Raw genomic sequence first — 14,283 nt, 5'->3', positions numbered from 1 at the left:
TGGATTTCAGCCAGGAATGTGGCAATTTGGGCGGCAACGTGATTAAAGCAGAAGGGTGATCACAGATTCTGAAATAGGTCCTGCTGGACACAGCCCCAGGTTCTAAGGTAAAATTCTGGCTCTGCATGGATGGGAAGCTTTTGTTGACTCCTGTGAAAACTGATTTTTTTTCCCGCTGTAGCGATTGACTTGTCATTTAAATGTATGGCATATGTACAGTTAGCACATTTTTTTTATTATTGCTAAAATATAAGGCTTTGCATATTAGTGAAATAATTTCAAACAGTTAATAAAATTTAAAGGGATAAAATATCCATACTTCTGTTTTGTTGTCTAACAGAGTCATATCATCCGTAAATGTCAGTGGGGAAAAAGACATCAAATAAAAAAGCAGCAAAACGTCTGCCGCATCCACTTTGGCTGAGGCATCGAGTTGGATAGTATTTCAGTACTGAACTTGAAAATATGTGAAATACGAGATTATGATAATAAATATTTAGCCATATTCTTGATTATGTTTTTTAGAGGTTAACAGTTTCATACTGAATGAAAAGCAAACAAACAGTGGTGAATTAAGAAGCTAAAACTGCATTTTCTGTGCATGCCCACTGTGATATGCTTCCTTATATGACTATGCAATAAAAACCCTTTCCAGTATACGCATCAAAAAAGAAAAGCCTGCTGTAAAATTACAAGTTTCACAGAAAATGGAAAAATTATGTGGAAATGTATTTTGTGCAAGCGATAATGATAGTCTGGCATTATTAAGTTATGATTAGTTATAAAATAGTTCACCTAACTATAATTTCATTTTAAAGAAGCATTTTAAATACTGTCACTTTTGTTTCACTGCAGGTCTTACTTTGTTCCACTGCTGATTAGCCATAGTCCTCAGATCCTGAGGGCCAGATTTCTGGTAGACTGAGTTACAGTAGCTAATTTGAACTGAGTTTAACATCTCACCTGCCAGGTTTTTTCATCATGCAGCTTCTCCACGGGCTGAGAACTAAATTCTGTGTTGTGTTTCTAATTATTCCAGAGACTTAAACCAGTCCCTAATCTTATTTCTGCTTCAAGCTTGGATCCCTTGAATGGCTGTAAGTTTAGAAGTTTAGAAGCTGGGCTGTCACTTTGGTGGCCAGTTCCCAGCTTCTGGAAGTTAGCAGACATGCACTGTGTCTCAGACTTTTTAAAAACAGATCCTCCCTTTGGCTAATTTGTGTGAATGCATAATTGCCTTTACATTGTGCCCTGTGCTTCCAGCTTTTCAGTTTCTCTTGAAGAAGGGGAGGACAAAATTACTGTAAGTACTGGCTGCAGGAATAAACCCTTCCCCATCATAAACTGCTATTGCCAGCAAATGGAAGTAGTTAAAAGTTACTTCAAGAGCTTGAATGTTTGCAATCAATAATTATAGCTGCTTCTCACTCTCTCAACTTGAAAGAAGTGCATTTGCCGACACTTTACACTGCTTTTTCTTCCATTTATCCATTCCCTATAAACATTGCTTTACTGACCAATGCAACCAGTGCAGCAAGATCCCTCTTGTTACAAGCTTTAACTTTTGACAAATCCTGAGAAAGTTGTTATTCAAAGATAGATTCAGATGTGTCTGGTTTGACCAACTGTAGCACATTTAAACTCACCAAATGTTTCTGTCCTATGCTGCCTGCAGGTCATTTGCCAGCGAAAATTCTCAGTACTTGGCATCAGGTGACACACCTATGACTCCTACTCTGCAATGGGGACTGGAGGCAGAACTTGGGTTGCTTTCACCCCCGAATGGTTTGAACTGCAAACCCTCATCTAAATTAATAAGGAGAATGAATATTCTCCTTTGTATATAGACAGTTTTACAATAAATTTTAATCTTTGCATGAAGACACACCGCGTATCTTTGCTTCAGAAAAAAATTAAGGTAAATATTGTTATAAAAAATTCTTAGCAGATTAGGAAAGATTAAACTCAGAAAACTCAGCAAAGAAAAATTAAGTGTTCTGATTTATTCAGATTTTTCAGATCTGTAAAATCTCTCGTTAATCCTGACAACATATCTGCTTAACACTGGCAAGAATATTAGCTTTGCATTTCGGATTTTCACTTGGTTATTTTTAGTTCTTCTGAAGCCTGGGAAATAAGAAATACAAGTGCTTTGAACAGTCTGAAAGAGCCAGCTCTAGCAGGGCCTCTGAATCTGATTAGATAAAACAACAAAGAGGTTCTGTTAGGGCAGAGGCAGGAAGAGCTAAGGTGGGTGGCAATATCTGTCATAACTCAGGGGAAATGTAGCCTCAAAGCACTCAAAAGTGGGTGAAAAAATAACATAAGCAATAGACAACTTTCCCACATCTCAGGTCATTCTCCAAATGCAGTTTGAAGCATTTTCAACTGGTTGGTTTTTTTTTGAGGGATTATTTTAAAGTACAATAAACAGCACATGCATGCGTGTTTATCTTAAAAAGCTAATTTAAAGGAACATTGTTTCTCTGCAGATAAGTATCCAAAAAAGTGCAATATGGCAAGTGCAATTATATTTGCCATTACAGAAACAGTGGAAGATCTAAAGTGATAGATTTGCAATTTTTAACATTTTCCTCTGAAAATAAGGTAGCTTGAGGGTTGCCACAGGAGATTTCTTCCTAAAATACAGCTAGTCATAACATCACATTTTATCCTACTGGCCAAAAAAGGATCAAACTGTGGCATTTAGTGCAACTGGGAGGTCTTCAGGGTTTTTTTTAGGGGCTGATTTAAAAATGATCTGTTATTGGAGTGCTGGGAACCTGGAACACCCACTTGGCCAGGGATCGTGCTTCACTCCTTTCAGTACAGGATGCTTATTCTGTGTTGGAGTTTCTGCTGAAGTGAAGAGGTGGAAAATTTTCTTGGGAAAATCAGTGAAAATGTTTTTAAAGTTGCTGTGCATCCACAACATTGAGATTCACATCTATTTGAGGCCAGGAGCATTCCCTGCTTGAAGCCCAGCTCTAAGTATGCCCCACACCAGTGGTGGCGGCAACTGAGGAGCGTGGTTGTTGTTCCTTATATAGAGGTGTATAAGAACAGTTCCTCGAATCTGGTCTTTACCTGCATGTGACTGCTGGCATTTCTCTGGTACCTCTAAGTCTGTCTTCCCTGGATCTAACATGGGGCATAGCAGCAGGTGTATACATGTACGATAACTAATACTAATCCAATACCAGTTTGCTCCAGTGGTTCAGCCCCTCATGATGGGCTGAGAGTGTTCAGCATGCTTGCATGGCTCTTTGCATCTCATACAGCAATGGAGCTGTAAGCACAAACTTCAAACCTGACGGGCAATGGTCTACCTGAGTCTTCGTGGCTTCTGGAAAAGGCTTGTTGTAATTTTGCTGCTGAGGTAATAATTTCACTAAGCAGTTAGTTACTGGACAGGATTGTCTTCTGGCTTGAAAGGTCATACTTTGTTGATGGATCACTTGCCTTGCAATATATTAGCCTACATTTTTAGAAAGAAAATTTGGAATGATTGTTGATTTATTTGCCAGGAGTTTGATTTAACTTCTAAACCAATAATGTATTCCACAGTTTTCCTGTCTTCATGTCTGTTATAAACAGTATTCCTATGATCCAAGCGGCTGTTAGTAGTATTTCTATGGCATTTTCAGCAGGCAAAAGGTAGTTACGGTGTACATTTGGGCTGGAGAGCTGGAGTGTGAAATTTATCCCAGTTACCCTTTTCCTCAAGCTTTTTTCTCATTATAATTTCATCCTAAGATAATCTGCTCCACATTTTTTTATTTTCTTTGAAATCGTGCTGTGAGGTTCAGTCTTACATTTCTGCACAGGGAACTGAGCATCAGGTCTTAAAAGCTGAGGGGGCAAAATCAGATCCTTGCCAGGAACTGTTGCCTATACACGTTCTGCTCCACCAGCTGTGGTCCATGGACTGCCCAGGTGAACATGAAGGAAATCCTTTTCCCCAGTGAATGGAAAAAAGGCCAGTGAAGGAATAAACCCCCCTCAAACTCGGGTTCACACATAATAACAAAAACCCTGGGATGTGTTAACCAGTATTGAACGGGGAAACAGGGTGACTGTTACAATTGAGTTCCCTGTGCGAAGCAAGTTCACGTTTGTCGGTTTAATGTAGCTGTCTTACTTGTCATCCTCTCGCTCATGGAGATGCAGTGCCCAGTCCCATGCTGTTTGTACAGATACTACTACAGAGCCGGGGAAGGGGGAAGTCAACGAAATTTTGAGGTCTTCTTCTCTATTGCCACATCCCCAGGGCTGCTTGGGGCCACTTCAGCTAGGTGCTGATCCCTCACCTACAACACATTTATAGCCCAACCACCTTTGTTACTCTGTGCTGGTGGCACCTGACAAGGAGGTGTCATGCTCCACCAGCCTTTGTAGAGTCAGCAAGTGTCCTTTCTGGTTTATTTTTCTATACCTGGAACTAAAGATAATCTAAATTGATCTTCTGTGTACAGAAAACAAAAGCCAGCCAGGTACTGTGGAAAGGAAAATCTCACCACTCTGAAATTCTCAAATGTGAACAGGCAGAAGATTTCTTTTTTCTGTAAACAGTGCTTTAGGGTAGGGATCCAACCTGTCATTACTCAGAGATTTACAGCAGCTGAACATTCAGTGTCTGTCTGCCACCCACCTCTTGCCAAAAATGCCACCAAGAGATAGGCTTGTTGAAGGACTAAAATAGTTCTTAAAGCTTATCCTTAAAGGTCTATGGCACCTGCTTTCCTGTGTCTTTTCTTTCATTCCATATCTGCCCCACTAATCACCTATTAGCTCCTAAGGTACCAGAAATAAACACCAGCAGTCCCAAGGTTCCGACAGTGTATATTAAGCCCTGTGAAAACAGCCTTTTGCAAGCCTGTGTCTGGAAAATAATACCTAGCTTAAGGATTTAAAACCTGGTGAAGTTCTTTGTTGTTTCAGCCTTCTGGGAAATCATCATTTTCTTAATGTGATAAGAAACTGAAACGTTTTCAAAGCAAAGACACTTAGATGTGTGGCCTGCATGGATTAGTAACACTGGAAGCTGCTGTTCCATGAATCCTTTAATTGCGACAAACCTTCCTTGGCAAGCTGCTATGTTTACTTAATAGAATATTAAGCTACAATTTTTATATGTGTACTAAAGGTATTTAGGTGTCACTGTGTTCTTGCAGTGTAATAATATTTTATTTGATTTAATTTAAGTTTGGATAAGCTTGGGCTTTTTGTTAATTTCCTCCACTCTGAGGGATAAAATAGCCTGGTGTGAAAGCCTTTAAAGATTGAACAGTACAGTTCAAGCATGGCATCTGCAACTAATAATAAAGACTGAAACTTTGAATGAAAAAAGAAATGTCTAATTATCATGGTAAAGGGAAGATGGTTGACTCATCTTCAGCAGTTTGGATTACATGTGTGGGATTGTGTTTTGGATGGAGCACTCCAGAATAGCAACACTCCATCAAAAACACAGTCATGCACCTGTACTCCAAATGGCTGAATAAGGCAAAACACATGTCATCTGAACACTGTGAATCAAATTAAAAAAAAAGAAAAGAAAAGAAAGGAAAGCTGGAAGAGAAATAAAGACAAGTACCATAACACTGGTGTGTGTGAAGACTTGTTTCTCTAAAGCTCCCTGAGTGATTTATTTATCACTAAACCTCTGTTCGCAAGCCATGTTTGATTTTGCTTGATGCTGATATAGACACTGCAACCGGATCTTATGGAAGGGGCTGCCAGCAACTGTTTGATCCTGATAAATTACAATAACAGGCACAATTTATAATGAGAAGTTATTGCTGCTTCTGGCCCTGATGTGTGATGAGGTTTAAAACAAGGTGGGCCAAAATTCTCCTTACTTGGTGGCCCCCTCAGACCGCTTACAGCAGAGTGTGAGAGAGCCATTGAACAGAAGAAAGTTACATTCACAGCAAGAGCCAGGCCCCACTTTATATCAAAGGTGAGCATGTGTGTGTATGTGTATGTGTATCTGCCTGCACTTGGAGTGAAAGAGATTTTGTGGGGAAAAGAGGTACAAGAAGATTGTGTAATCCACGTGTTTGGAAACTTGTGTGTTAACTGAGTAGCCCTTTCTCCTGGTTCTTTCTACATGTGCGCACATACACACCCCAACACACCCCTCACCCCCCAGCATTTATGCCTGCAACACATATGTGCTGTGAATATTGAAGTATTTGCTTTGGAAAGTTAATTGATAACTGGCTGCTTATTTGATCTTCACAGTGTCAAGTTCAAAACGTAATAAGCAATAAAAACCACCCAATAGCTGGACATGGAAAGAGGTGCAAATTCAGAAAGGAATGTGAAGTGATGTGAAATAGACCTCCCTGCGTATTTTCTTTGGAATAGCATTCCCAGACACATGCCCCTGATTTCAGGAATGTATACAAGCCACCGTCTACACCTGGGAGAGTAAAGACACCTTTCTTGAGATATTTTATTGCCTAGAAACTTTTGATAATCCTATCAGGTGCTTTTTTTGCCTTTTTAGAGGACTTTGAGTCTGATCAGATTAATATATACATTCTTACTAGTGTGCCGAGAGTTAGCTTTCCTGAAGACTAATGTTAGTAATCAAAAAAGGACACATATTAAAGAATGGAGTGAAAGGGATGTTTCAGGAGAAAGAGGAACAAGAAAAAGGTATGAACGACATGTTTAGAAACCTGTGCATTTTCTGAGCAGTTCGTATTGCTGGTGCCTTACAAGGGCGGAAGAGACAATTTCACACACTTCTGTTAGTGTGATGTTGAGAGAGGCTTCAGAAAGTCTCTAGGAGTAGTGGTGACTCAAGTGGCTCTGAGGGACTGTTGACTAGTCCTCTGAAGGACTGTAATGCACCTCTCCTAACACTGGATTCCTGCTTTTGGAAAGCTTTCAATGAACCAAGACTGTACCATAGCTCTTGCTTGACCTCATCTTCTGTTAGTTGTCTCATCCAGCTGCTGCCAGGCTCACATGGGATGTGTCCAGAGAGGATCAGAAGTTTTCGTCTGTTCGCAGCATGGCTCTCCCTCACCCCAACATGTATACACACTTGCACATGAACAGCAGAAGCTGTCCCAGTTCTTCTATATCCACAAGCCCAGTTAATCTGTCTTCTGTAGCCTTTGGCAAATAAGTGCTGCCATCTTTTGCTTCTCTCCCCTTGTTTCCCATTTAAACATGTGTCATAGAATCATAGAATCATAGAACCATAGAATAGTTAGGGTTGGAAAGGACCTTAAGATCATCAAGCTCCACCCCCCTGCCATGGCCAGGGACACCTCTCACTAAACCATGTCACCCAAGGCTCTGTCCAACCTGGTCCTGAACACCGCCAGGGATATCAGTCTCTTTTCCCAAGTAACAAACCACTGGGCAAGAAGAAATGGCTTCAAATTGTGCCAGGGAAAGTTTAGATTGGATATTAGGAAAAATTTCTTCACTGGAAGGGTTGTCATGCATTGGAACAGGCTGCCCAGGGAAGTGGTTGAGTCACCATCCCTGGAGATATTTAAAAGACATGCAGATTTGGTGCTTAGGGACATGGTTTAGTGGTGTATTTGTCCATGCTAGATTAACAGTTGGACTTGATCATCTTTAAGGTGTTTCCTAACCTAAATGATTATCTGAGTCTATATATTCTACTAAGCATTCCTCTCCTTCTTTGAAGAAATGTATGTATACATGTACCTACCACCACCTCTCCCTGCCTGTGCTCCCCCAGCCTTTATTACTATCAGTATTTCCTATGTCATCTGTTGGAGTGAAGCAGGCAAAGCTGCTGCACATGTGTAAAAAGCGACAGCATGTGTGTGAACACGCATATGTGCATGCACATGCTCTTGTATATAGGTACACCCCTGTCTTACAGAGGGAACTGTTGCCTGGTTATAGAATCGTAGAAACAAATCATAGAATCAGCTAGGTTGGAAAAGACCTTTTAGATCATCAAGTGCAGCCATTACCCCAAGACTGACAAGACCACCACTAACCCATATCACTGAGGGCCTTATCTACCCAGTTTTTAACAATTCCAGGGATGGTGATTCCACCACTTCCCTGGTTAGCCTGTTCCAATGCCTGATCACCCTCTTTGTGAAGAAATTGTTCCTAATATTCAGTCTAAACCTCCCCTGGAGAATGAACCAGTAGAGAGGAGCACAGACTTCTTTCCCTATAGCATGGAGCACAGGCTGGGTGCAAAGTCTTACAAGAACGGCAAAGTATGAAATATAGGTCTTGAACATAAAGGGGACAGGATTTGAGGACAAAAGAGGCACATGTTTATGTAATCCTAAACATGGACAAATGTTTAATGTCATTATTTATGGTCTCTGTGTGAAGGGGCAAACTACCTCAGAAAAAGAAGCTAAGAATCGTTGCTTAAGAGATGCTCATTTGTATTAACCACTTTTCAGGAAATCTGGGTGCCAAAAATTAGGCTGGATAATTCCAGGCCAGGTTCTAAGACTATACACCTCCCAAGGAGGCATTTATTAGACATTGGAATGAGCTATGACAAGTCAATCATAGGAGAAAATAGAGTTGAAATATTCTGGAAAAAGGATCCACCTGAAATTAGGTTAATGGTTGCTAAAAGTGGCTTGAATATTCAAAATGAGGTCACTCTAAGGGAAATGCCTTAAATGAGTTTATTTTTTCTGAGCATGGCTGCTCAAATTGCAAAAAATTAACAGAATTTAAAGGATTTCTTTTTTTTTTTTTTTTTTTTTGTGAAAGCAGAAGCGTGGCTGTCGTTTGGCTATACTTCTAGGAGTGGAAGTGACCCATCCACAGCTCAGTGGGTTCCCAGAGTATACAGGATGAAGATGACTACGCATCATGTAGTCTAATCTCCTGCCCATTGGAAGCAATGTGGTATTAGGACTGGTAACTTGTTTGACTGTGGCCTGCCCTCTAGGAAGGCAGCCATAAAGACATTGCTTTCCCTATTAACTGGTTCCTGTCACTAATAATGATTATTCCTTTTGTAAAAATCCCATCTAATTCATCACTTAAATGGCTTGAGTGTTCCACTTGTGAGAGCATCCTCTGGTAGATTAAAGAGCCCTGAAATGCACTCTATTTCATCTCTGTGAAAGCACTAACACATTGAAGCCAAACCACTTCTTAATCTTCTTGGCCAGCTGTGACTTGAGGTGAGTAGACTTGCTTCATGCAGCCACTGAAAGCTTCTCATTTCATTTTAAGCTAGCCCCTGTGATAATATAACAGCAGGATGTGCAAGTCTCTGGAGTTTACCCCTCCACCTGCTTGCACAGACTCCAACCAGCTAATGCAAATGATGACAAAGCTAACAACCAGAGACAGGAGAGCTGGCCACATGCAGTTCCCCCGTATGCTGCTTTCCTTTAGCTGAGCTGACATTTCCACAGCGGGTGTCATAGGTTTTAAGAGGGAGGTTTCCACGTGTCTTTGCTGCGTTCTCTAGGCAGCAAACTACCTCACCTAGTTCAAATGTCATTGTGAAGCATGTTTACTGAGTTGTCAGAGGTAAGCCTGGCTCTGGTGGCAAATGTTAGCATGGGGAACAGAAATGCCAGCGGTGAGCACATATGGCACTGTTTGTACTCTTAAGTTTGAAAGAACTAAACAAGTTAACAAATACAGATGTTTAAAATCAGTAAGAGTGTTTAATGAAAACAAACAAAAATACTGTAGTCTGTAAAGCAAAACCTGTTTTAATTTTGCTCCTTCTGACCAGCTGGGGTGAGTGTTTCTCTGAGCCTGTACCCGCCTTTGACATATGGGACATTTTTGAGGGACATTAGTCCCAGCAGATGCTGGGTTAATAAATCAGCTTTTACAACCATGTGTATACTATGATTTAACATATGCATAAACAATAATACTGGATTAGGAAGAACAAACTGTTTCACTGCAAAGGATATTTTATTTCTTAGTAATGTTGCATACAATATGAGCTTTTCTGTAACATAAACAAAGGATTCATGCTATTTTTTTCATTTAGCTGGTGTCCTTCATCCCCATGGGTCAAATTGTACTTGGAATTGCATGAGTACAAATGCAGACTACCTCTGCTGAGCTCAGTAAAACTCTTCACTTCAGAGTGCTGCTTCAAACCTCATGCAGCCTGCTTTCCACAGGCATCAGCAGCCACTTCCTGCCTAGTAAACTGCTAAAGCAACATTCCCTCAATTAAAGAGACGCATGTAGTGCTTTACCTAATCAGAAGGTTAAATAGCATCACATTGCTTTCCTGCAAAAATCTTTTTCGTATGTGTCTTGCTCTTGTTTTTGCAAGGAAAACTTTCTTTTTAATCTTCAAGCTCTCACTGCAGATATGTGCTAAGCTACAGCACACATGACATCATCCTTGGCTTCAGCCTTTGAAAGTGAATTGGTATTTAAAAATGTGAAATTCTGGTAGCAATGTCACACCCAAAGTTGAAGTTTAAAACAAAACTGACAATAAAATCAACTGCCAGGAAATGGGCTATTTTTTAAATTAGACATCTATCATGTCAGCTTTGGGTTAATCTCTGGAGCCAGCTCAAGGATGGATGAGGTAATATTTGCACATGTTGTGGATAAGATAGAATGAAAATGGATTTTCCCTTTTTTCTTTCTTGGCCAATGTGCTACAGAGATTATGAGCCTGATGGTTGGAATCAGTACGAGCTGTGATTGAGGGGTTATGTGTGAAGCATCAGATTAGAATGGTTTTAATATGTTGCATGATTGTCTCTGAAAGGCTCAGGCTATGTACAAAGTGTTGTGAGTAGGGGCACTTGCAGGAGGTAGGAAGATAAGTGATAAGTGGAAAGTTGACATAATTCTGGAAAAAGCTCTCAGAGCCAACACATTCAGTGGATAAGTTTAAGGACTTGGTCTCGTTGCTTTAGTTACAAGTGCCAAAGATTGAGCCTTAACAGGGAGTCAGGACTTGGTGACAGAGACAGCTAAAAGATGGTTGGATGTTATAATGCATAAAAGAAAATGAAACACTGAATCCTAACCTACTATAATTGCAACCGCTTTTACTATTACAGAAACTGAGAATTTGTTTTTGTCTGTGTTAATAGCATTTAAAAGACACACGAATTACACCTGGTGAAAGGATTCCATTGATTCCTGTTTCATTTGTCTTTTCTGAAGGCTTTTCTTAGCCTTTGTCCACACTGTTCTCCAAAGCACATTCTTGGAAAAGCCAACATTTGCTCAGCGTTTGCACCAAACTGCCTGTGAAAGGTAGACACATGCAGAAACTCTCAGTTATGGCTTAGAAAGTGTGGGTCTCAGGTGGCTTCAGTCTGTCTTATTCTTCTTTTTCAGTGTCCTCAGTGGTCTTCTGCATAATCTTGACTGTTCTGGAAACCAGTTTATGTCAGTCCTTTCCAAGAAGCTGTCCTGGGATCCGTGCTGCAGCCTTGTCCATAGTGAACAGGTATGAATTGCTGGTCCTTTGATCTGTTTGTCCACATCATTGGAGCTGCTTTGCACCTCTTAGAAGTGTGTGGTAGAGGAGACAGGAGAAGACTACAGGGTAGGGTTGCACTCACCCACAGGCAGTGAAATTAATCTTGTTGCACCTTCTGTACTTGTTTCCCTCGTACCCTCCACTGGAAGAGGACTGAAGGACATACAAGGGGCAGAGAGAAGAAAATGTGTATTTGCTCAGGAATGTGAGGGACAGGAAAATCAGTGAGATACTGCATTGGTCTTTGAATCAGAGAAGATCTGTCTGTACAGCAACCTCCATTCCTCTTTAGAGATACACAGACAAGGCAAGTTTCATTCAGTAATACCAGGTTTATGAGTGTAAAAAATGAACTTTCTCTCAGGTAATATTTGCCATGGGCAGCTGTGAGTTTGTTACAATCTTCTGGAATTCCCACAGCCAGGGGAGCTGCAGTCTTTATATACAAGTGGCTGTTACATAGCCGTAGCATTTATATGGGTAGCAGTGTGTGCTTATCCATGAAAGACATACCTGATGCTGCAATGTACTGCTCAAAACATGTCAGAGTAATAGAAATATCTAATTTCTTGTACATCTCACCCTTCCACCTGACAACGGTGAAGAAGTTAGAAGTCTCCTTTTAGAGCTATGCTTGTAAGGTAGTATTGTCATCATGACAAGAACTTGGCAAGAATCACAAAACAAATAGTCAAGGAAAAGCAAGAGTTGGCCCAGACAGCAGCATGACCAATGCCCACATTTTAGTGTCAAGAACATTCACAGCCAGCTGCTTCTTTGCAAATTGGTAGAGAAGTAAAATCATGAATGAAAAGAATCAGTGGTTGTGAAGGTTTGGGATTTTTCAGTACAATATAAAATGAGAGTCAGTGAGAGAGAATGTGAAATAACCATGACTGGGATTGGGTAGGGCTGGAAGGGAAGAGTTTTTTTTTAAAGTTGCACTTCTTTCTATTTCCCTAAGAGTCTTCCATGTTTTCTGCATTCATTTTGACTTCTGGAAAGCTATTTACATTATATTTACCCTGTATACTTCTCTGTGAAGAAAGTTGTATAACATATATGCTAGTCTATGCAGCTGTTTATAACTGTAAATGTCACTTTTGTAGTTTGCCAAATGTGAAATATACCCAATGGCATCTTCGTGAACCTGTAAATAAACTGTTTTCCAGGGCAGCCATCAAGTACATCATGAAAGGAAATGGCAGAGCAATTCCACTGACAATAGCATGAGAATTATTCTGAACCAGATGTGAAACAATACAAATATTAGTGAAAAGAATACTTTCTGTCTACCCAAGCATGACAAAGCTTCAGAAAACACGTTGGTACTGATTGGGTGTGCAGTGAAAATAAGTGTGTAATTCTCTGACTGGAACTGCAGGCTGAAATTCTTGATGAACTCATGAGTGACATGTTACCAGTATAAACACCAGCCAAATGCCATTCACCCCTTCAACTGGAGCTGAACGGTTCTTACAACTCCAGCATGCTCCCTGTGGGAAAGGAGCCACAGCAACCCACCTAGGCGTCAAACCTGCATCTCCTCTCTGTACCCTGCCCACATCTCTGTTATGAGTCCCTATAGAGCCTTATCCCAAGGTAGCTTGCCAGGTTTACACCACAGACGTAGGAAACTTGATTCAGTGCTTCAACTTCCAGTCTCTGTCACTGTTTGCCATGCCACAGGGTGTCTCCCTGCTGCCACCCTGGAAGGGGACACAGAGACATGGGGTGCAGTGGGTTATGCACCATATCTGCCAGATCATTGGATGTGTCTCAGGCACATCAGGGCATTCTTAAAGGCTCCAAGACCTACTTTTGGGCAGCTGAATCATGCCTTAGGTGTTTCACACAGCAGTAAGATGCAGCCAGATTGGATGTGAATAGCAAGGCTGCACTGTGTTTTGTTTGAAGGTTGAAAATAGCAAAACCCTGGCATTTCAGAAATTGAAGATAAGGTTTCACTCTGGAATTTACCAGGATACTGGTGCTAACATGTAAATTATGCAGAATAATCACATTTTATCTATTTAACTAAAGTTACAGCTCTTCCTTATCAGAAAATGAAGTATTTACCAATTGACCAGGTTTCTGTTGAGATTGGGCAAGGGCAGACTGATATGATTATAATCTAACACTTTTTTTTTAAACCACTGATGCTTCATGTGAGAACTTCAACAGCCCATCTGGTCTTTGTTGGTGGCTTTCTAATGTGCCAGCTTTACTTCAGCATATTGTGATAATATTATTTCAAAGTAGCCACATCATTGATTATCTTTCAAAATATGAAATGTTTGTAAAAATATACATCCCTATTTCAGTTTATATGATCCCTGCCATCCTTTACCTTCCAAACTTGTGTCATGTGAGCTTTTATTCCATTATTAAATGGGAGATGTAAAGTCATGTGGCCACCCTATCACAGGCTTCTGCCAGCTGTGAACCTCATCACAGTTCCTGTAAAGTACATTTCCACAGATCAAGTTGCTGCCAGGGAAGACTTTAACAATCCTCTACCCTACTTTCAACCAGCAACAATTAGTATTAGCAAATGGTCCAGGCCACTGCCTGGAATCACATATGATTTCTATTCAAGAAAGACAAACTTTTATTCAAACCAGACCCATAAGCTAAACACATGAGTTTCACTGCTTAAAATAATGAATCTGAAGTAGTTTCTATAATTCATTTTAAAAATCACTCTCACATTTGAAATCAAGTTGGCTATTTTCCCTTGTCTGTATTAGCCATCTGGTGAGGGTGACTTTCCTAACACTGGTGTCTAGAGCTAGGATTTATTCTTTTTGTTT

Source organism: Pezoporus wallicus, unplaced genomic scaffold (genome assembly GCF_028554395.1).
Source record: "Pezoporus wallicus isolate ANWC-B61680 ecotype Strahan unplaced genomic scaffold, APGP_CSIRO_Pwel_v1 contig_4788, whole genome shotgun sequence".
Taxonomy (NCBI): Eukaryota; Metazoa; Chordata; class Aves; order Psittaciformes; family Psittacidae; genus Pezoporus; species Pezoporus wallicus.
The sequence above is the reverse complement of the archived record's forward strand: the minus strand, read 5'-3'. Positions refer to the sequence as shown.